Here is a 22,352-nt window from a genome sequence, read left to right on the forward strand (position 1 = left end):
TTAATGATCTCAACATCCTGGGCCGGTAAAGATGGGGTAGGTGGGTGCCGGTATCCTCCCCTTTACTGTAGTGGAAACTGACTCAAAGAAACGAGACGACGGGCTTCGGTGGGGCGGGGGCTGTAACGGGAATTCAGGGCTCCAGGCCAGTGCGGAATTTATTGTGTCTCCTTTTGGGAAGCGTGAAAGTAAGTAATCGATTTATGAGCCCCAGGCGGGGATCCTTCAGCCCCCTAGAAGGATTGTAATGGGGTCTAGAGGATTAATGCACTAAACGCTGGGAGGATTGACCCCTTGGCAACTTGGCCAGGTCTGGCCGGGTCCGCCGCCCTTCCCTTGACTGGATGACCAGTGAGTTGCTGCCTCTTTAAGGCCCCAGCGCCCCGCCTCCGGCTCGTCTCCGACCTCCTCCCACCTCCTCACCGCCACTCCGCCAGTTCCAGACTTCCCTCTACAGTGAGGTCATCTCCCCGTTGCCCATTGGCTGCGCTGGGCCGTCAGTCACAGGAAGTCCCGCCGCCACGCTCGCCTCCCTTGTAGCCCTCTCGTCCCCGCCCTCCTTTTAGTCCGTGGCTCCCGGCCTCCACGAGGCCTCTGATTGGTCAGCACTGCTGTCACTCCTCCAGCGGGCGTGGCGTGGTGCGGGGGGCGGGAGGCGGGTGTGGTAGGAGGGCCCGCAGCTTCCGTGGCTGAGAGGAGCCGGCCGAGGCCGTGTCTGTGGTGTCCCCGCGGCGGCAGCGGTGAGCGCGACCGTCCCATCCTTCCCACCCTCTCAGCTCCGCTCGCTGCACGCCCTCCGCTCGCGCCGACTTCTCCACAGCCCCGCGCGTCCCAGCTGGACGCTGAGCCTCGGGAGGAGACACGCGCGGTTGAGAGCCGGAGCGGGTACCGCCGCGGAGCCCGGCCCGGGAGGAGATCGAGGCGGTGAGTGAGAGTCCGGGCAGGGGACCCCTCCCCCACCGCGGCCCCGCCCCGAGCATCCTTTCTTCGGGCGACCCCGCCACGCGCGCCCTCCGGGGGTCGGGCTGTGGGCCGTCCTCGCCCCTCGGCCGCTTCCCCAGGCTGGGGTCGTAGAGCCGGGGCCGGCGGCGTGGGGTCGCGGGCGGTCGGTGCACCTGTGCGCGGCTGGGCCGGGCCGCGGGGGTGTGGAGGCACGGAGTTTCGCGCCCCCGCGGCGTCTCGGGCGTTTCGTGACTGCAGGGACCAGGTGTTTGTCGGGCGCTTTCTCCTGGATCTTATGCAGACCCTTAGGATCCATGTGCAGTTCCCAGGATTCCCAAGCAAGGACGTCTCACCTGGACTTTTTGACGCCTGTGTAGCTACCTGAATGCTGCCAGGTGTAAGGGATGTGGCAGATCTGAAACTTTCCCCTCCAACAAAATGTTTGTCAGGACACTTCTAGTATATTCCCTAGCCTGGCGAGAATGCAGAAGCATTGATTCTCTGTAGTTGCTAGGGCTGGAGTTTTCGAGTCAGACTCTCAAACCTGCCGTTTGCCAGCTGTGTAATCTTGGGCCTCAGTTTCCTCATCTGAAAATTAGGGGTAATAATAGTATCCATCATGGGGTCGTTGTAGGAGTTAAAATGTTTGACACCGCGCTTGCCCACCTTAGTAAAGGCCCAAGCAGTGTTTGTTTTTATGATATTGAGAACCATGATAGACCAGCATGTGTGTGTAAGCCCCAGCACAACTTGGCTTTGTCAGGGTTTCTCTGTTTTCTCTCTGTTATGCAGCATAACTAAAGGGCAGTTTGGTGGACAGTTAACTGCTTACCACCCTATACTTGGCATGAAGTGTGTGTAGACAGGAATGTGAAATACGTCACTTAACTCTAGCAGTGAAATTACACCTAGTGTCCTATATGTTTACATACTTTAAAATCCATAAGATGTCTGAAATGCGCCCCCCCCCCCCCAGCCAGTTGCCAGTTTTTGAGCTCTTTTCAGGGTCTTTTCCACCTGAAGCCAAGGTCTGAAGCAGAATCTCTATTTAAAATAAGAAGTTAAATTTGCATGTCTTACTTTGGAAGATCCCCCAGACTCCACATTTCACTTATGCAGTTTTACTGTTGAAAAGCAGCCACCTCCCAGAGATGAGGTGACAGCCAGCTGGCCCACGGCCCTATGACTGTAGGGTGGGGAACCTTTGGCTGAAAGTTACTAAGCTAAATTTTGCCTGGTGGTGTTCGCATTTTGCACAGCGAATCAGAGGGCTTTATGAGCCTCAGTTTCTTAATGAAATGTTTTAGAAAGAAGCAAACCATTACTGCTTTTTTCAAAAACACATGCATAGGAAAACCGGCTGTAGTATAGTTCCAACATTTGCTTCAGTTCTTTGCCAGTAACTCTTAAGAAGAGCTCCTGTTTAAAAAGGCTTCCAAAAGCCACATCCATTAGGATACCATTTTTTATTTAGCATGAAATCATGTGAGAGTATTCTGTATCGCATAAGCCAAAAGTATTTATTGCAGACTTTCTGCGTCCTTAGTGCTATGTCGAGTGCCATGAGGAAGGGATTCAGAAGTACAGAGGAGCATCTCGGCCCAGAAAGGGCAAAAACACAAAGTTTGGTCACCCAGGAGTGATTATGGGTACTGCTTAAGTAATGACTTCATTCATTCATTCAGTTTTTGTTTCATGCCTGTAACGTGCCAGGTGTTTTTCTAAAAGCTGAGGTTAAGAAATGAGTGAGGTATATGTTCCCTCCTCATGAGGAACTCACAGTCTAGTGGGAGAGACAAAGTGACAGATAGCTATAACACACTGACAGAAACTCCAAGGACAAACCCAGAACTGTGTGGGAGAGTCGGGGGAACTTTTCCTTTGGTTTTCAAGGAGAGGATGGCCTTTGAGCTGAATCTTTTATTCATTAGATAAAAGAGAGGAAGATCATTCCAGAGAGGAATAACTAAACTTGAAAACTGACAACTGTTTGGACCATAAGTACAAGCCCTAGGTAAGGGGAAAGAAAACTGACATTCTGCAATGCTCACTACGTAACAGGCATCAAGCTAGGCTTTTAATGCATTGCTTTAATCCTCACAGTAATTCTATGAGGTAGATTTTACTTCCACTTCAGGATATGGAAACTGAGGCTCAGGGTGTTAAATAATTTGTCTAAGGTTACACAGTGAGTGACAGAGCCAGGACTGGAATTCCTAACTTAAAAGTGTAGTGAGCTTTTTTTTTCTTTTAACATTCTGTTTTGTTATAGAAGTACTAAATAATACAACATACTTCAGTTAAAAATTGCTTTCTGTGAAACAAATTCATATTTGATTGAGTTGCTTGGACTTGTATAATAAATATAGGCTATTTTTAAAAAATCAAATGGTATTTATTTTACACTTATAAATGTGACATTTACTAAAAATTGTGGCCCATGAAAACATTCAGTAAAAATGGAGAATACGGAGACAGATTTAAGCGGGGGCACTTTAGGAAGTAAACAGGTGTGGACTTTTCTTGAGACTGCAGCTTCAATATTTATTTAAATGTAAAAGAAAAACATATGCAGACATCTAGCCAATTAAATAGACACGATGAAAGGGGTAAAACAATTTTTGAATGCTTAAATTTTACAAAGGGGAAACTAGGATTTTGAAGTCCTGTTAACAAAGATTGTTGTATTATATTTAGAGAGACCACCATGGCAAGGGCATATACTGGACTGTAAGCTCCGTAAGGGCAAGAATGTTTGTTTTGTTGTCAGCTTCAAGCGCGGTTCTGGGACATAGCATTTGCTCAGAAGTCTATTTCGGAAGGCCTCTGAGACAGAAAAGGGAGGACATTGATAGAGTACAGATGAAGTACTTTAGGCATAGGGAATAGTTTGTAAATGGATACGTTTTGGAAGAAAAGAAACAGTGGACAAAGGGGAATAGTCTGTTGGCACAGTTCAACAAATATGGGCACTGTTTATTTCTCAGGCTTCAGGGAGCTTTGAGAATTGAGAAAACAGTCTATCTCTTAAGGAGCTTCCAGTGTTAGAGAATAAGTGTCTGCTATTAGCTGTCTACCGCTGTCAATTGCCGTGTAACAGTTATCCCCAAAGATAGGACTTAAGATGGCAACAAACATTTATTACCTCTCACAGGTTCTGTGAGTTAGAAGTTCAGGAGCAGATGGGCTGAGTGGTTTCAGGCTCAGGGGATCTCGAGAGATTGCAGTAATATGTCACCTGGGTTGCAGTCCTCCAAAGGCTTGATTGAGGCTGGCAGATCCTCTGTCAGGGAGGCTAATCAATATGGCTGGCAAGTTGATGCCAGCTATGGAGGGAGGTCTCTGTTTCTCTGCACGTTTGCCCCTCCACAGAGCTACTTGCCTGCCCCCGGCATGGCCACTGGCTTCCCCCTGAGCGAGTAATCCAGTAGACCAAGCCGCATCGTCTTTTATGACTTAGCTTCAGAAGTCACATACCATCCTTTCTCCAGCATTCTGTAGGCCACTTGTTGCAGGAAGCGATTACACAGGGATGTAAATACCAGAAGGTAAGGGTCATTGAGGGTCAGCTTGGAGGCTGGCTGCCATCGTGGGAAGCATAGAAAAAGCTAAGTGTTGGAAGAAAGCACAGGGTGCTGGGGTAGGGGAGGGAAAGAGGGAGAGGAGGGAAGGACTCAGAAGAGGGAAAGATTACCTTTGGGATGATGAGGGAATTGGGGAAGTTTTCATTTTTTGAATAGATAGTTGCAAATGTTTATTGTGTGCTTACTGTGTGCCTTCGACATGGTAGGCTCATTTGTGGAGAGGGATACTGAATTAGGGCCACCTGAATGTTTTTAAGTAGCCTAGACCAGCATTGACACTAAGGACAAATATTTGATCTTTATGTACAAGGTGAAGGTGGAGTCATTTTTCTGATGTTGAAGAAAACAGTCACTTATCAGAGAGATAGATAAGCAGTTACAGAGTGTAAGTAGTTAAGAGGATAAATACTAGAGCCAGACCGTCTGGGTTCGAATCCTGGCTCCACCGCTTGCCAGCTCTGTGTGTGGTACTGTGATACTTCTGCTACTTTATCTTCTCAGTGACTCACTAACTGTAAAATGGTGATGATAATGATGCCTGCTTTATATTCTGCTCTGAGGATCGAAAACCTTAAATATGCCAAGTCTGTGGAACACCTTTACATGCATCATCATCATCATGATTACTTTTTGGCAGTAACATAGAACTGACATGAGTGAATGAGGTTGGAGGCAGAGATGAATGAATATAAAATGATGTATTCAGAAGGAGGCATTTAGATGTCAATCACTGCTGCTTCAGCATCACTTTTTCCAGTTCAGATACCTACATCTTGATAGATTTTATTTCACCAGTTGGAGTGAAAGCAGTGGTTTTATTAGTTGAACTCCACAGTTAAACAAGACCTCAGGAGGTACACAATTTGCCTGTTAACGCATTGTTGACCGGGGTATTTTTGCAGAAACTAATGCCTATGGCATTAATATGTCTCTGGTCAATAATGTGTTAAGGGTATCTCATACTCTCTTGTTGTCCCTCTTGATCCTGGGCCCTCTGTCTGCAGAATGGGTTTAGTCAGAAGCAGTTCTTACAGTTTCACAGGCTTCAAGAGAGCTTAGAGGTGGATCTAGACCCCAAAGTAAAAATACCTAGAATGAGAACTTTTGTGACTGAGTCACAAAAGAATCTGCAAAATTCTTAAAGTTATTGACTTGTCACTTCTGTGAAGAGGAGAGAGAAGTGAACTCGATGTCGCTAAAGGTGTTGAAGCAGAAATTGGTTGACCCGCCAGGGTGCCTTACTTGCTGGTCAGTCATGTCTGACTCTTTGCAAATCCGTGGACTATAGCCCGCCAGGCTCCTCTGTCCATGGAATTCTCCAGGCAAGAATACTGGAGTGGGTTGCCATGCCCTCTCCCCAGGGAACTTCCCTGACCCAAAGATTGAACCTGGGTCTCCTGCATTGCAGGCAGATTCTTTACCATCTGAGCCACCAAGGATGCCTTGGGTGGAGCTATTTGCTGAAGTTGCCTTCAGTTCTGCGGTTCAGTGACTCAAGTCCAACTCTCATTGTTTAGTTGAAGGGAGGCTCTGAGGAATTAAATGATTTGAAGTTCCACAACCGTCTAGTGGCTGAGCTGGAGCAGTTCCTCACCCTTTGTTTAAGACAGGCTAACACAGCAGTAACAAAAGGCCTGCAGAATCCTAGGAAGACAGAGTTGTGAAAACAATTTTTTTTCCTTTTCTTCAGATACCGTGTTTTTCCTTTTGTGGTATATTTGATTCATTTGCTTCTTATACTTATTCTTGTTAATAAGCATTAAGAAATCATTCCCTGTATAAATGAGTACAAGTAATCAGTAATTTGGGTAGCTCATTTCAAAATCTGGAGTATATACTCTGTTTGTTACTGAATTTGAAAACAGGTGGGCTATTTTCAGGTTTTTGATCTCTGAAATTGTGAGAATTTCAGTTTGGTTTGCTGAAAAAAATCTTTGTTTTGATATCAAAGTTAAAAGTATTCTGGGTATAATTTGAAAAAAAGTTCTAAACTTCCTATCCAGAGAGAGTAAAATAATTAGTGAGGTAACATGTCAAGTGTAAGGGCAGGAGCAGAGCTAGACACTAACAGTTATCAGCTGTGTAACCCTAGACTCACCACCTAACCTTCTGCGACTCGCCTTCCTCATCTGTAAAATGGAGTTAATAATTCTTAGAACATGAGGTGGTCATGAGTATGGAGAAACGTAAAGGTGAGTAACAGTGACGTGTGCTTTATTAGTCACTGTGTTGCCTCACTAATCCTCCCACCGGCTCTGTGAAATAAGTACCAGCGCCATTTTGCAGAGGAGGGTAGGGAAGCTTGGAGAGATGAACTGAATTAGGAAGCCCACAGTCAAGATTTGAACTCAGGTCTGTCTGTGAATTGAAAGATGGTGACTCCCCTCCATTCAGTGTTGCTCAGGCCCCAGGTCCTGTGCCTCCAGTGAATGTGTGTTCCTTTTCACTTTCTTTTGCATGGTTAGTGAAAATGTCTATACACTGAGAATTTTTTATGGTAGTAATCACAGTGCTGCCGCTCTCAAAATACTCTTTGGAATATTCCTTATATGCATTCAATATCTTACTGCCGTTCCTGAAATGGAAGGCTGTAATAGTGACTTCACTTAAGTTGCACAGTAAGTACTTACTAAATAAGGGCATACCAAAATATCCAAATTAAAATTTTTTGGTCAGTGTTTCAGTATCTTTGTAACTGTAAATGGTGTAAGTTATGCCAGAGTCTCTTAATCGTGGTTAATTTGTACATATTTTCACTACCACAGAATTGACAGGAATGTGGAAATTTGCCCTCTCATACTTTAGGACAGGCCATATTGCATGTTGGTATTAGAATGGTGTTATCGTGGTTGACACTGGCTTTATTGTTGATTTTACATTTCATTAAATGATAGATATCTTTAAAATCTTTTAAAATTTGCCACATATATGTTGTCTTGGATTTTTTTTTTTAAGGTAGAGCTGGGGAAACAATTCAGAAATGAAGAGTTAGAACTATTTTCTTCCTTATTCTTGATACATGTTATAATCACTTTCTGTGAACAATCACTTGAAGTGAAGCTTCCATCCAGGGAGCATTACATTCTTTAATTCTTACATACCAGCTTAATGCCCTGAGGTCATGCAGTGAAGGCAAAGATGTCGTGGTATTTTAAATTATATTTTATGGATTCAGCGAATCATTTCACATTATCTTGTTGATATTTCCTTTCTCTTCAGATTTTTTTTTTTTTTTTCCTGGGCTGAGGGTGTGCGGGGTGTGTGGTCCTGGAATAGGAATAATAGGGAGCCAAGAATATAATGAGATCATAGGCTAGTAATTTGAAATTAAATACATTTAAAATTATTTCCTTTACTTAGTAGAAGTTCGCAGAATGGTGTGGTTCATATGTGTGATATCTGTCATGAATCTTTGTATACATTGAATCAGTTATTTATTTAATCATTTTCATGACTCAGTCACTCTGTAGCATAATTGACCTCCCCCTCTCCCCTCTTTTGGCTTTCACCTGAAAGCTGATTCTGAAGGTGAACCTAGCAGAAACAGTATGTGTGAAAACTGGGTATGACTTGTAGGATTTGAACAAGCTATTCATGACATTTTATTTTCAACGTGTTTAATAACCTGTTGGGTGCCTAAATAAAACTGAGATAATTATAGTGTAACCTTTTGTTCTATTTGGAGAGTGTTAAGGGATTTTTGAATACCCTCCAAAATTCACCTTCATCAAGTGAGCTTAGAAAGCTCTTTCTAGACCAGGAATTCTCAAAACTTTATCTGCATGACAGTTCCTCCTCCTCCTGGCCACTCTTTTTTTTTTTTTTAAAGCCTAGTAGACTTTCCCTGCTGTTTGGAGATAGTAGTGATGAATTTTAGAGTTGAATGCACCTGTTTTCAACTGTGGCTCTACTGCTCACTGGCTTTGTGATCTTGGGCAAGGGAATTAATCTTTCTCAATCTCTGTTTCCTCCTAGGGTAGGTGTAAGGAGTAAATAAAGTTACATGTAAAGCATTTAGCACATAATAGGCATGTAGTTCATGTTAAGTTTCATAGCACCCAGAATTTTGTAACACAAGTCCCAGTTGCAGCTGAATAGTTGTGTAATTATTTTATGTTTTTCTTCTCGTAAACTTCAAGAGGCTGTCTCTTCATGACTCTTTTCCTGGCATGCAGCATAGTGCTTGGCAGGCATATAATAAATGCTCAGTAAACACTTGTTGAATGAATGAAAGTGACTCACCTCCTCTTCTTAACCTGTCCTCCCTTGCCTTAAATTACAATGTCCTGAACTTACTGTCTTTGGCCCAATTGAAAATTGACTTGTTACTTGAAGTTTTGCCTATTAAAGATAGGAGCTGGGGGAGGGGGAGGACAATGTATGGATGAATAACCAGAAAAAGAGTAGAGCAATATTCACAGTCAATTCTATGTACTCTGGATTTTCTGACCCTCTCTAATCTGGTGTCCAACCCCATATTCTACCAGAACAGTTTTCAGTGAGGCCACTACTGACTTGCATGTTGCTGAGCCGTTGGGTTGTCTCTAGCTTAGTAAAGTGGTAATGTTTCTTCTGGTTAATCAGGTTAGAGCTTTGGAGTCATCTTCTCTTTCTTTCCCACTTCACATTCACTCCATTGGCAAATCCTCTTAGCTTCTTCCATATGCATGATCTGATCACTTCTTACCACCTCCCTTGTCTAAGCCATCTGTATTAGTTTCCTGTGGCTACTATAATAAATTACCAGAAACTTGGTGTCTTAAAAAGACAGTACATATTTATTCTCTCACGGCTCTGAAGGTCAGATGTCTGAAACCAGTTTCACTGGGCTGAAATCAAGGTGTCAGCTGCAGAGCTGCAGTCCTTCTAGAAGTCTTAGGGGAGTCTGTTCCCCACCTCTTCCAGCTTCTGGTGACTGCTGGCATTCCTTGGCTTGAGGTGGTGTGTCTTCAGTCTTCAGGGCCCGCATTTTCAAATGTCTCTCTGCACGTCTTCTCCTCTGTTTGTCCCGTCTCTGCCTGCCTCTTTTATAAAGAAATTGCATTTAAGGCTCACCCAGATAATCCAGGATAACTGCTCCATCTCAAGATCTTTGACTTAATCATGGCTGCAAAGATTACCCCCTTTTCTGACATACAAGTTCTAGAGTTAGGATATGAAGGATGTGGATATCTCTTATGGTACCATTTTCAGTCTACCGCATTCTGCCCTTTGAACCTCAAAGGTTCATATTAGTCCCAGAAGCAAAATACATTCATCTCATTTTGACATTCCAGAGTCTCAACCCATTGCAGCATCAAGTCCAGAATCTCATCTAAATATCATCAGCTCAGAAGTGCAAAATCTCATCATCTAAATCGGGTGTAAGACTCTGGGTGTGATCCATCTTGGGGAAAAATTTCTATCTGTGGGCCTGGGAAACTAGAAAACAAGTTATGTGTTCCCAAAATATAGTGGTGGGACATGCAAAATATGACTGTCACAGACATTCCCAAATCCAAAAAGGAGGAGATACAAGGAATAAGTGTGTCACTGATTCCAGGCAGTTTCAGAATTCAGCAGGGGAAATTTCTCAGGTTGCAAAGCCTGGATGTAAAATTCTGTGGCTAGGGACCCTGCCCTCTGGGCCTGTGGCTCTGGCTTCTGGGCCCAAGGCTCAGTTCTTAGAATTATCCTTACTTTTTCTTGAAGGGTTGGTAGTGCATGTTTTCAGCTGAGTAGTTTTATTAGTAGTTAAATTGCCTGTAGAATTTTGGTAGTCCAACAGTCTTTCTTTACTTTATTCTCTTTCTGCCCCTTTCAGGCCAAGCTGGCAGTGTTTCTGCTGATAAAACATTCTCAGAAACCTTTTGAGTCTCCTGTGTATGTCTCAGGGATTCTTGTCATTAGACAAGAAGGTCCTCCAATCTCATATTGCTTCCTAGCTTCTGCTTAGGTGGTTGGGTGAGAGATCCCTGAGTCACATGTGTAATCTTTGAGCGCTAGTGAAAGGTTGTCCAGACACACTCTTGGCTTTTTCTCCACAGCAGTGTTTTCTTAAGAGGGTATCTCCTAATTTTAGCATTTTTGTGATCTAGATAAGCTGAGAATTTCCCAAATCATCATGTCCTGGTTTCTTTTAACATTTTGCCCATCTGTTTATCTTTCCTGTTGCATTTTGCCATAAGCAACAAGAAAAAACTAGGTTGTACCTTCAACTTTATGCTTGAAAATCTCCTTAGCTAAATATTGAAGTTCATTGCTTATCCTTGCTAAATATCCAAGTTCTCCTTTTCACACAACTCCTGGACAGAATTCACATAAGTTTTTTTTTTTTTGCCACTGTCTAAAAAGGATTATTTTTCCTTTGGTTCTTAATAATGTTCCTCATTTTCTTCTGAGCTCTCACCAGAATCACCTTTAATGTTTGTTTTTTTACCAGCTTTTGTTTATGATGACATATGTATTCTCTTAAATGAGATACACTCTATCTGTTGTGCTTCTCACTTCCTTCTGAGCTCTTACCAGGAGTGTTTTCAACATCCATATTTCTACGAACAATCTGTTTAAGGCAATCTAAGCTCTTTAAATTAGCTTCTCAGAATCTTTCCAGCTTCCATGCAGTATCCAGTTTGAAAGTCCCATTCCATATTTTAAAGAATTTGTTATATCGGCACCCTACTTCAAGATACCAAAATCTGTATCAGTCAGCGTTCAACCAGAGAAACAGAACCAGTAGGAGATTAAGGGGTTTATTGTAAGGATTTATTCCTTACATTGTTGTGGTGGCTGGTTAGGCAACTGCAACATTCATAGGCTAGACTGTCGAGGACAGATTGGAACTTAGCAGAAACCAAAGTTGGTATCCACAGGTGAAATTTCTCCTTCTGAGAAATCTGCTCTTCAGTTCAGTTGCTCAGTTGTGTCCGACTCTTCGCAACCTCATGAACCGCAGAACGCCAGGCCTCCCTGTCCATCACCAACTCCCGGAGTCCACCCAAACCCATGTCCATTGTGTTGGTGATGCTGTCCAATCATCTCATCCTCTGTCGTCCCCTTCTCCTCCTGCCCTCAGTCTTTCCCAGCATCAGGGTCTTTTCAAATGAGTCAGCTCTCCGCATCAGGTGGCCAAAGTATTGGAGCTTCGGCTTCAACATCAGTCCCTCCAATGAACACCCAGGACTGATCTCCTTTAGGATGGACTGGTTGGATCTCCTTGCAGTCCAAGGGACTCTCAAGAGTCTTCTCCAACACCACAGTTCAAAAGCATCAATTCTTTGGCTCTCAGCTTTCTTTATAGTCCAACTCTCACATCCATACATGACTACTGGAAAAACCACAGCCTTGACTAGATGGCAAAGTAATTAGTTGGCAAAGTAATGTCTCTGCTTTTTAATATGCTGTCTAGGTTGGTCATAACTTTCCTTCCAAGGAGTAAGCGTCTTTTAATTTCATGGCTGCAATCACCATCTGCAGTGATTTTGGAGCCCAGAAAAATTAAGTCAGTCACTATTTCCACTGTTTCCCCATCTATATGCCTTGAAGTGATGGGACCGGATGCCATGATCTTAGTTTTCTGTTGAGCTTTAAGCCAGCTTTTTCACTCTCCTCTTTCACTTTCATCAAGAGGTTCTTTAGTTCCTCTTCACTTTGTGCCATAAGGGTGGTGTCATCTGCATATCTGAGGTTATTGATATTTCTCCCGGCAATCTTGATTCCAGCCTGGGCTTCCTCCAGCCCAGCGTTTCTCATGATGTCCTCTGCATATAAGTTAAATAAGCAGGGTGACAATATACAGCCTTGACATACTCCTTTTCCTATTTGGAACCAGTCTGTTGTTCCATGTCCAGTTCTAACTGTTGCTTCGTGACCTGCTTACAGGTTTCTCAAGAGGCAGGTCAGGTGGTCTGGTAGTCCCATCTCTTTCAGAATTTTCCACAGTTTATTGTGATCCACACAGTCAAAGGCTTTGGCATGGTCAATAAAGCAGAAATAGATGTTTTTCTGGAACTCTCTTGCTTTTTCAATGATCCAGTGGATGTTGGCAATTTAATCTCTGGTTCCTCTGCCTTTTCTAAAACCAGCTTGAACATCTGGAAGTTCACGGTTCACTTCCAGAAGCCTGGCTTAGTGAATTTTGAGCATTACTTGACTAGTGTGTGAGATGAGTGCACTTGTGCGGTAGTTTGAGCATTCTTTGGCATTGCCTTTCTTTGGGATTGGAATGAAAATTGACCTTTTCCAGTCCTGTGGCCACTGCTGAGTTTTCCAAATTTGCTGACATATTGAGTGTAGCCCTGCCACAGCATCATCTTTCAGGATTTGAAATAGCTCAACTGGAATTCCATCACCTCCAGTAGCTTTGTTCATAGTGATGCTTCCTAAGGCCCACCTGACTTCACATTCCAGGATGTCTGGCTCTAGGTGAGTGGGAGTGATCACACTTTTGTGATTATCTGGGTTGTGATGATCTTTTTTGTACTGTTGTTCTGTGTATTCTTGCTCTTAAGGCCTTTTATCTGATGGATTCAGGCCCACCTGGATCATCTAGAATAAATAATCTCCTTTCCTTAAAGTCAACTGATTATGAATGTTAATCACATCTGCAAAATACCTTCAAAAGCAACACTTAGATTGGTGTTTGAATAACTGGGGACCTTAGCCTAACCAGATAGACCCAACTGTGCGTGTGTGCCTGCTCAGTCATGTCCGACTCTTTGCGACCCTATGGACTGTAGCCTGGTAGGCTCCTCTGTCCATGGGATTTTCCAGGCAAGAATACTGGAGTGGATTGCCATTTCCTTCTCCAGGGGATCTTCCCTGCCCAGGGATCGAACCTGCATCTCCTTCGTCTCCTGCATTGGCAGTCGGATTCTTTACCACTGAGTCACTTGGGAAGTTCCAGACACAACTGACCATCACTGTATTATTGTTATCTCTTGCCTGGATTATTGCAGTAAAAGGAATGGCTATTTTCATTTATATTTTCCCTCTCATGTGGTATTTAACATAGTCGATCACTTTCTTGAACCATTTTCTTTTCTTGCTATGACATTTTTCAGGCTTCCCTGGTGGCTCAGCAGTAAAGAATACGCTTGTCTGTGCAGGAGACCCTGGTTCAATTCCTGGTTGGTTAAGATCCCCTGGAGAAGGAAATGGCATCCCACTCCAGTATTCTTGCCTGGGAAATCCCATGGACAAAGGGGCCTGGGGGGCTACTAGTTTTTCACCTAAGACCTTATCCCTTCTTTCTACCTCTCCTGCCATTGTTTCTCAGCCTCTTGCTAGCTCTTCTTCACCCTGACCCAAGTGTGGGATTTTCTCAGGACTCTGGCTCAAACCCTCAAACCTCTTACTCTCTGTGTAAGAGATTGCATCTAGTTCCATAGCTTTAAGTACTAACTATATGCTGATGATTCCAAATGTGTCTATCTTTTCAAATACAAATCACTTTGCCACTTCTACCTGGTTGTCTTACAGACATCTCAAATTTACATTTCAAACTAAACTTTTAACCTTCGTTTCCTCTTGTCAGAGTCGTTCCTACTCCAGTGTTCTCCTCCATTTCTGTGAATGGTGCTTCTGTCTGTAAAAGTTACATAAGCCAGAAATCAGAAGGGTCATCTCTGACATATCCTTGTATCCTCTCATCCATTCCACCGTCAATTTCTATTAGTCACTGTATAAATATTATCTCATTTGTCAACTTCTCATTTCTTCTACTGAAGCCACTCTAGTCCAAGCCATGCCCTTTCCAGGACCACTTCAATAAATTCTTGACTAATTTTCCTGCTTACATCCTTCCCTCTGATCATAATCATTTCTCCACACCAAAGCCCAACTTTCAAATGCAGATCTAATCATATCACCAGCCCTTGTTCCCTAGCCTTTCTCTGTCTATAGGTTCCAAGCAGATAACTTATATGAATGGAATTGGATGGGTCAGAGATTTTATATGGAATGGTAGGAACTATGGCAATTGGAGAGAAGAACGTGCCCTGTCTAGAGAGGTCAGCCAGTACTCAGTGTTGATTTATTGTTGGCATTTGGGAAATATAGGTCCAGAGTTGCTGATCTTCTGATTTTTTTTCCCAGGGGAGCCAGAAGTCTGGATTTTTTTTAATTGTGAATTTTCTCTATATTAAAATGTTGACAACCAGTTTGAATTGAAAAAATTTCTATACTTAGTAATACATTTAATGAAAAATTAAAAAAAAATTTTTACATTGAAAATCACAAAATATGGCTGAGAAAAATTAAAGAAGACCCAAAAAAGTGGAGATGTACCATGTTAATGGTTTGAAAGACCCAGTGTTGTTAAACAATCCAGTAGACCCAAAATAATCTATTAAGATGCAGTGTGTTTACAAAGTAAATTCCTGAAGGCTCTTTTTTTTTGGTGTGTGTGTGGAAATTGACATGCTGAATCTAAAGTATGTGAAACTATGAAAAATTTACAATAGCCAAACTATTTAGAAGTGGGAGAATAAACTTAGAGGACTTAAATTACCTGATTTTAGGACTTACTGTATAACTAATCAAGACACTATGGTATTGGTATAAAAAAGAAATGTTGATCATTGACCACAATAGACTCGTGAAAGGGACATATATGATCAGTTGATTTTTCAGCAAAGGCCAAAACATAATTCAGTGGGGAAAGGATAGTCTTTTCAACAAATGTTGATAGAACAGTTGGATGGATATTTGTATGTAACGAAATGTCTTAATCCCTATCTGACACTATACAGAAAAATTAATTTGAAGTGACTCATAGACCTATATATACAAACTGAAGCCATAAAATGTATAGGCAAAATTATAAGAGAAAATCTTTGTGGCCTTGAAATAGGCAAGGATTGTTTTAGGACCCAGAAAGCTCTAACCAACCATAGAAGAAAAAAATTGCTAAGTCAGACTTTTATCAAAAGTAAAACTTTCTGTTCTACAAAATACGTTGTACGAAAATGAAAAGGTAAATCACAGACTGGAAGGATATATTACAAACACACATATGCTGCATATATACACACACACATATGTATGACTTAAATCCAGAATATGTAAAACATTTTAAAATTCAGTAATGTAACAAATGGCCCAGTTAAAAATGAGCAGAAGTTTGAATAGACTCTTCACAGAAGAAAATATATTTGAATGTCTGAAAGCATATGAATAGGTGCCCAACATCATTAGTTACCAGGGAAATATAAATTAAAAACACAGTGAGATACTACTACATACCCACAAGGATAGCTAAAATTAAAAAAAAAAAAAAAATTCCGAGTATTGGTGAGGATTTGAAACAGCTAGAATCAATATATGTGGGTGGTGGGAGCGTGAAATGGTACAACCACTTTGGAAAACAGCTGGTCAGCTTCTCCTAAAGTTAAACACATACTTGCCATGCAGCCCAGCCATCCTGCACATTGGTGTTTATTGAAGAGAAATGAAACCATATTCACAAAAAGACACATTAATTTTCATAGTACCTAATAGCCAAAAAAAATGGAAACAGTCCAAATGCCATCATCATCAGGTCAAAAGATAAACTAATAGATAAAACAGTGGATTATCGGTTTATGCAACAATGTGAATGAATCTCAAAAACATGTTGGGTGAAAGTAAGAAATGAAAGAGAACTTACTGTATGGTTTCATTTATATTGAAGTTTTAGAAGAGGTGAAACTAATTTATAGTAACGAAAATTAGGCCAGTGGTTGGCCTGGTGATGAGTGTGGAGACTGACTGCAAACTGACATGAGGGACGATGGGGATGTTTTTTCTTGCTTAGGCGTGGTTATAGCACAATAGTGTACATTTGTCAAAACTCATTGAATTTCTTGGAAATGTACACTTCAAATGTGTGCATTTTATTGTGAGTAAATTATGCCTCAGAGACTGTACAGGTCAACACTATGTACTAGACAGAAGTTATTTGCCTGCCAAATTTGGTTGAGGTCAGCCAGTTTCTAACAGCTGATCTGTACCCCCGCCCACACATACACTGCAGGAGTGCCCGGCCTGTAATAGGCCTTCAAATTTCTGCTTGATGAGCTGCAGCTCCATTGTAAGGAAACACCCCATCCTTCTTCCTCCTGCAGCTTTCTGACTCCAGTCATTATCATGAAGTTAATTGTTTGGGCTCTCCTGGCCAAAGTACCTTGAGGACAGATTATATATGTATGTGTGTGTGTGTATGTGTGTGTGTATATATATATATATGAATTACATTTGGCACAAAGCAGACACTGGGTAAGCTCTTCTTCCTTAGAATCTGTTTCAGCTTCTGTTTCTTTGTCTTGAGCATTTACACTCTGCCTGCAGTGCAGAAGACGCAGGTTCGATCCCTGGGTCGGGACGATCCCCTGGAGAAGGAAATGGCAACCCACTCCAGTGTTCTTGCCTGGGAAATCCCATGGACAGAGAAGTGTGGCAGGCTACAGTCCACGGGGTCGCAAAAAAGTTGGACGCCACTTAGTGACTAAACAACAAAGCAGAATTATTACATGTTTTTTCAACCAGAACTTTAAAAAGCACCAGTTATCATTCTGTTCTGATACTTGGTACCTTTCTTTGATAGTGCTGCTCTGAATTCTCTGAGTAACCTTCTTCTTCCCCTTCCCTAAACTATGTCCTTGTCCATTTTAAAAGTTAGCCTGAGGCTTAACTTTACAGAACAACTTGCCTCGGTCAGTACAGCCTCAAACTTGTTTTCAGACTCTCCTCTCCCTGTGGTACCTCTGATTACTTCTCTCTCTTTTTTTTTGGCCAGGTCATGTGGTGTGCAGGATATTAATTCCCTGACCAGGGATCAAACCCATGCTGCCTGTGCCGAGTCCTACTGCTGGACTTCAGGGAATTTCTCATTTCTCTTTTTTTTTAACTTAACATTTCTTTTTTTCGCCAAGACCTTTTCTTCCTGTTGACATTGTAGTTCACTGAGGTTGGGGAGGGGTAGCTGTACTATTTTCTCTGTGTATCTAAGATCTGTACCAAGTGGGTTTAATAACTAAAGCAAAGAATATTAACGGCACATTCTACTGTGAAGGTAAATAACGTGCAGCTCAGAGCCCATAATGGTTAGAAGTACAGTACTTTAGATAACTGGACCCAGGTCTTTTCTCCACCTTTTCTTGGCATAAGCCCCTGGAAAGGAAGCCAGGGAGATTAAGAGTTGCCTCTATCTGATAATAGCCCAGAAACTTAAGAGGAGGCAGTTCCCACAGCAGCAATCTGAGTCCAGTAAGAGAGCTTAATGAACTGCCTGTACCTGTACAATCATAAGAGTTTGTCTCTGTGCTGAATATCAGAGGAACTAATGAAAAGAAAGTTAATAGGAATATGAGAATGAGGAAAAAAGAAGTGGGGATTGGAATTGCATAGTATGTAATCTTGATAGTTCCAGTTCCAGTTCAGTCACTCAGTCATGTCTGACTCTTTGCGACCCCATGAACCGCAGCACACCAGGCCTCCCTGTCCATCACCAACTCTCAGAGTTCACCCAAACCCATGTCCACTGAGTCAGTGATGCCATGCAACCATCTCATCCTCTGTTGTCCCCTTCTCCTCCTGCCCTCAGTCTTTCCCAGCATCAGGGTCTTTTCCAAGGAGTCAGCTCTTTGCATCAGGTGGCCAAAGTATTGGAGTTTCAGCTTCAGCATCAGTCCTTGCAATGAATATTCAGGACTGATCTCCTTTAGGATGGACTGGTTGGATCTCCTTGCAGTCCAAGGGACTCTCAAGAGTCTTCTCCAACACCACAGTTCAAAAGCATCAATTCTTTGGCTCTCAGCTTTCTTTATAGTCCAACTCTCCCATCCATACATGACCACTGGAAAAACCACAGCCTTGACTAGATGGACCTTTGTTGGCAAAGTAACGTCTCTGCTTTTCAGTATGCTATCTAGGTTGGTCATAACTTTCCTTCCAAGGAGTAAGCGTCTTTTAATTTCATGGCTGCAATCACCATCTGCAGTGATTTTGGAGCCCAGAAAAATTAAGTCAGTCACTATTTCCACTGTTTCCCCATCTATATGCCTTGAAGTGATGGGACTGGATGCCATGATCTTAGTTTTCTGTTGAGCTTTAAGCCAGCTTTTTCACTCTCCTCTTTCACTTTCATCAAGAGGTTCTTTAGTTCCTCTTCACTTTGTGCCATAAGGGTGGTGTCATCTGCATATCTGAGGTTATTGATATTTCTCCCGGCAATCTTGATTCCAGCCTGGGCTTCCTCCAGCCCAGCGTTTCTCATGATGTCCTCTGCATATAAGTTAAATAAGCAGGGTGACAATATACAGCCTTGACATACTCCTTTTCCTATTTGGAACCAGTCTGTTGTTCCATGTCCAGTTCTAACTGTTGCTTCGTGACCTGCTTACAGGTTTCTCAAGAGGCAGGTCAGGTGGTCTGGTAGTCCCATCTCTTTCAGAATTTTCCACAGTTTATTGTGATCCACACAGTCAAAGGCTTTGGCATGGTCAATAAAGCAGAAATAGATGTTTTTCTGGAACTCTCTTGCTTTTTCAATGATCCAGTGGATGTTGGCAATTTAATCTCTGGTTCCTCTGCCTTTTCTAAAACCAGCTTGAACATCTGGAAGTTCACGGTTCACATATTGCTGAAGCCTGGCTTGGAGAATTTTGAGCATTACTTGACTAGTGTGTGAGATGAGTGCACTTGTGCGGTAGTTTGAGCATTCTTTGGCATTGCCTTTCTTTGGGATTGGAATGAAAACTGACCTTTTCCAGTCCTGTGGCCACTGCTGAGTTTTCCAAATTTGCTGACATATTGAGTGCAGCCCTTCCACAGCATCATCTTTCAGGATTTGAAATAGCTCAACTGGAATTCCATCACCTCCAATAGCTTTGTTCATAGTGATGCTTCCTAAGGCCCATTTGACTTCGAATTCCAGGATGTCTGGCTCTGGGTCAGTGATCACACCATCATGATTGTCTGGGTCGTGAAGATCTTTTTTGTATAGTTCTTCTGTGTATTCTTGCCACCTCTTCTTAATATCTTCTCCTTCTATTAGGTCCCTACCATTTCTGTCCTTTATTGAGCCCATCCTTGCATGAAATATTCCCTTGGTATCTCTAAGTTTCTTGAAGAGATCTCTAGTCTTTTCCATTCTATTGTTTTCCTCTTATTTATTTATTTTTTTTTTTGTGTTGATCACTGAAGAAGGCTTTCTTCTCTCTCCTTGCTATCCTTTGGAACTCTGCATTCAAATGGGTATATCTTTCTTTTTCTCCTTTGCTTTTCGCTTCCCTTATTTTCACAGCTATTTGTAAGGCCTCCTCAGACAGCCATTTTGCTTTTTTGCATTTCTTTTTCTTGGGGATGGTCTTGATTCCTGTCTCCGGTACAGTGTCATGCACCTCTGTCCATAGTTATCAGGCATTCTGTCTATCAGATCTAGTCCCTTAAATCTGTTTCTCACTTCCACTGTATAGTCATAAGGGGTTTGATTCATGTCATACCTAAATGGTCCAGTGGTTTTCTCCACTTTCATCAATTTCAGTCTGAATTTGGCAATAAGGAGTTCATGATCTGAGCCACAGTCAGCTCCCGGTCTTGTTTTTGCTGACTGTATAGAGCTTCTCCATCTTTGGCTGCAAAGAATATGATCAATCTGATTTCGGTGTTGACCATCTGGTGATGTCTGTGTGTAGAGTCTTCTCTTGTGTTGTTGCAAAAGGGTGATTGCTATGACCAGTGCATTCTCTTGACAGAACTCTGTTAGCCTTTGCCCTGCTTCTTTCTGTACTCCAAGGCCAAATTTGCCTGTCACTCCAGGTGTTTCTTGACTTCCTACTTTTGCATTCCAGTCCCCTATAATGAAAAGGGCATCTTTTTTGGGTGTTAGTTCTAGAAGGTCTTGTAGGTCTTCATAGAACTGTTCAACTTCAGCTTCTTTGGCGTTACTGGTCCGGGCATAGACTTGGACTACTGTGATATTGAATGGTTTGCCTCGGAAACGAACAGAGATCATTCTGTCGTTTTTGAGATTGCATCCAAGTACTGCATTTTGGACTCTTTCGTTGAGTATGATGGCTATTCCATTTCTTCTAAGGGATTCCTGCCCACAGTAGTAGATATAATGGTCATCTGACTTAAATTCACCGATTCCAGCCCATCTTAGTTCGCTGATTCCTAGAATGTCGATGTCCACTCTTGTCATCTCCTGTTTGACCACTTCCAGTTTGCCTTGATTCATGGACCTGACATTCCAGGTTCCTATGCAATATTGCTCTTTACAGCATCAAACCTTGCTTCTATCACCAGTCCCACCCACAACTGGGTGTTGTTTTTGCTTTGGCTCCATCCCTTTGTTCTTTCATTCATTCATTCATTCTTCATTCTTTCATCCCGTTTCTTTCTCCACTGATCTCCAGTAGCATATTGGGCACCTACCGACCTGGGGAGTTCATCTTTCAGTGTCCTATCTTTTTGCCTTTTCATACTGTTCATGGGGTTCTCAAGGCAAGAATACTGAAGTGGTTTGCCATTTCCTTCTCCAGTGGACCACATTCTGTCAGACCTCTCCACCATTTTAATTTGCAAAGATCTGTTATACTTGTTTTCTGCTTATGCCTGTGCTAGAATTAGTATCATACTAAAGAAAGAGAACAGTGGTTTATCTGCTTTTCAGAATATATTGTTTCAAATCCCTGTTATATTTGAAGGACTCAGAATCTTGTTTAGTTACTTCACTATCTAAGATTAAATTTACTTTCTTTGTAGATTCCCACTGACAGTTCACAAGCATTCCAGTTTCTCTACATCCTTACCAATGCTTGTTATTTTCTGTTTTTTTCTCAGTAGATATCCTAATGGTATCTCTGAGATGGTAGTTTTTTTTACATATTTAGTGTTTTCATATATGATTGGTGGCATAATGTTGCCTCTATAGTTGTTATCACATTACTGTTCTTCCACAGCACTTATCAGTCATACCTGCAGTGCTTTATTTTTTTTTTTTTAGTTGTTATCATAAGAGCAGGGACCTTGTCTGTCTGCATCGCTAGTATCTCTAGGGCTGAGACAGAACTTGATCCCTTATAGTTGCTTAGCGAGTATTTGATGAATGAATGGATGGAAAGTAGAGAGGCATAGTATAGTGGTTGAAACCAAAGACTCTGGCATCAGACGGACTTGGGTTTGAATCCTGGTTTCCTTATTTATAAAATGGTTTGATAATGCCTTCCTCATAGGATTGTGGAGAGATTAAATGAGATCATATATGTAAAACCCTTAGTGCTGCACCTGGCACATTGTAATTATCTGATAAGTGGCAGCTTTTATTAGTAGAGAGTGGTCAGCTGGCCAATGGAGGATTGGTAGGCTTGGGACTTAAGAAAAAAAAACTCATTTTGTCACTAATAAGCTGTGTAATATTGGACAAGTTTTCTAACATCTTTGAATTTTTTCCCTCTGTAAGAACATTAAGTTAGATGACCCCTAAAAAAGCCCTTCTGTGATTTCATTTGATCCTTACATTTATCACGATGTTCATTCCAGCAGTCATTACCATTTCACACTGTCTCAACTTTAATTACAGTAGGAGGTTGTTAATCTCAGTCTGAATCTCAGAAGCATCTAAATGATAGAATTAATTTCAAAGAATGTTTTATAGAGAAGATCATCCCATTTCAAAAGTTAAACCATTAAAATAGTTGAAGACTAATTTGCCCCTGTATGAGGTATTTAGTAATGATTTAATATGCCAGCTTATGTGTGACCACTCAGTGATCATAGAAATGGAGGAATGCAGATTGTAATGTAGATTGCAGTAACAGTTTGGTGCTTTTGCTGGGTTGTGTTGCACTCAACTCTTAGACTTGA

General features: G+C 42.0%; 1 long non-coding RNA gene across 1 annotated transcript in view; it reads left to right on the forward strand.

The window, feature by feature from the left end:
- Positions 1-631: 631 nt before the first annotated feature.
- The window catches only part of LOC122680365, a 75,558-nt gene continuing 53,837 nt past the window's right edge, over positions 632-22,352 (forward strand). The window contains exon 1 of the long non-coding RNA XR_006336687.1: positions 632-924. This is a non-coding gene — a long non-coding RNA (uncharacterized LOC122680365). The remainder of the gene's footprint in view (positions 925-22,352) is intronic.

This window comes from Cervus elaphus, chromosome 22, assembly GCF_910594005.1.
Source record: "Cervus elaphus chromosome 22, mCerEla1.1, whole genome shotgun sequence".
In the NCBI taxonomy this organism is placed as follows: domain Eukaryota; kingdom Metazoa; phylum Chordata; class Mammalia; order Artiodactyla; family Cervidae; genus Cervus; species Cervus elaphus.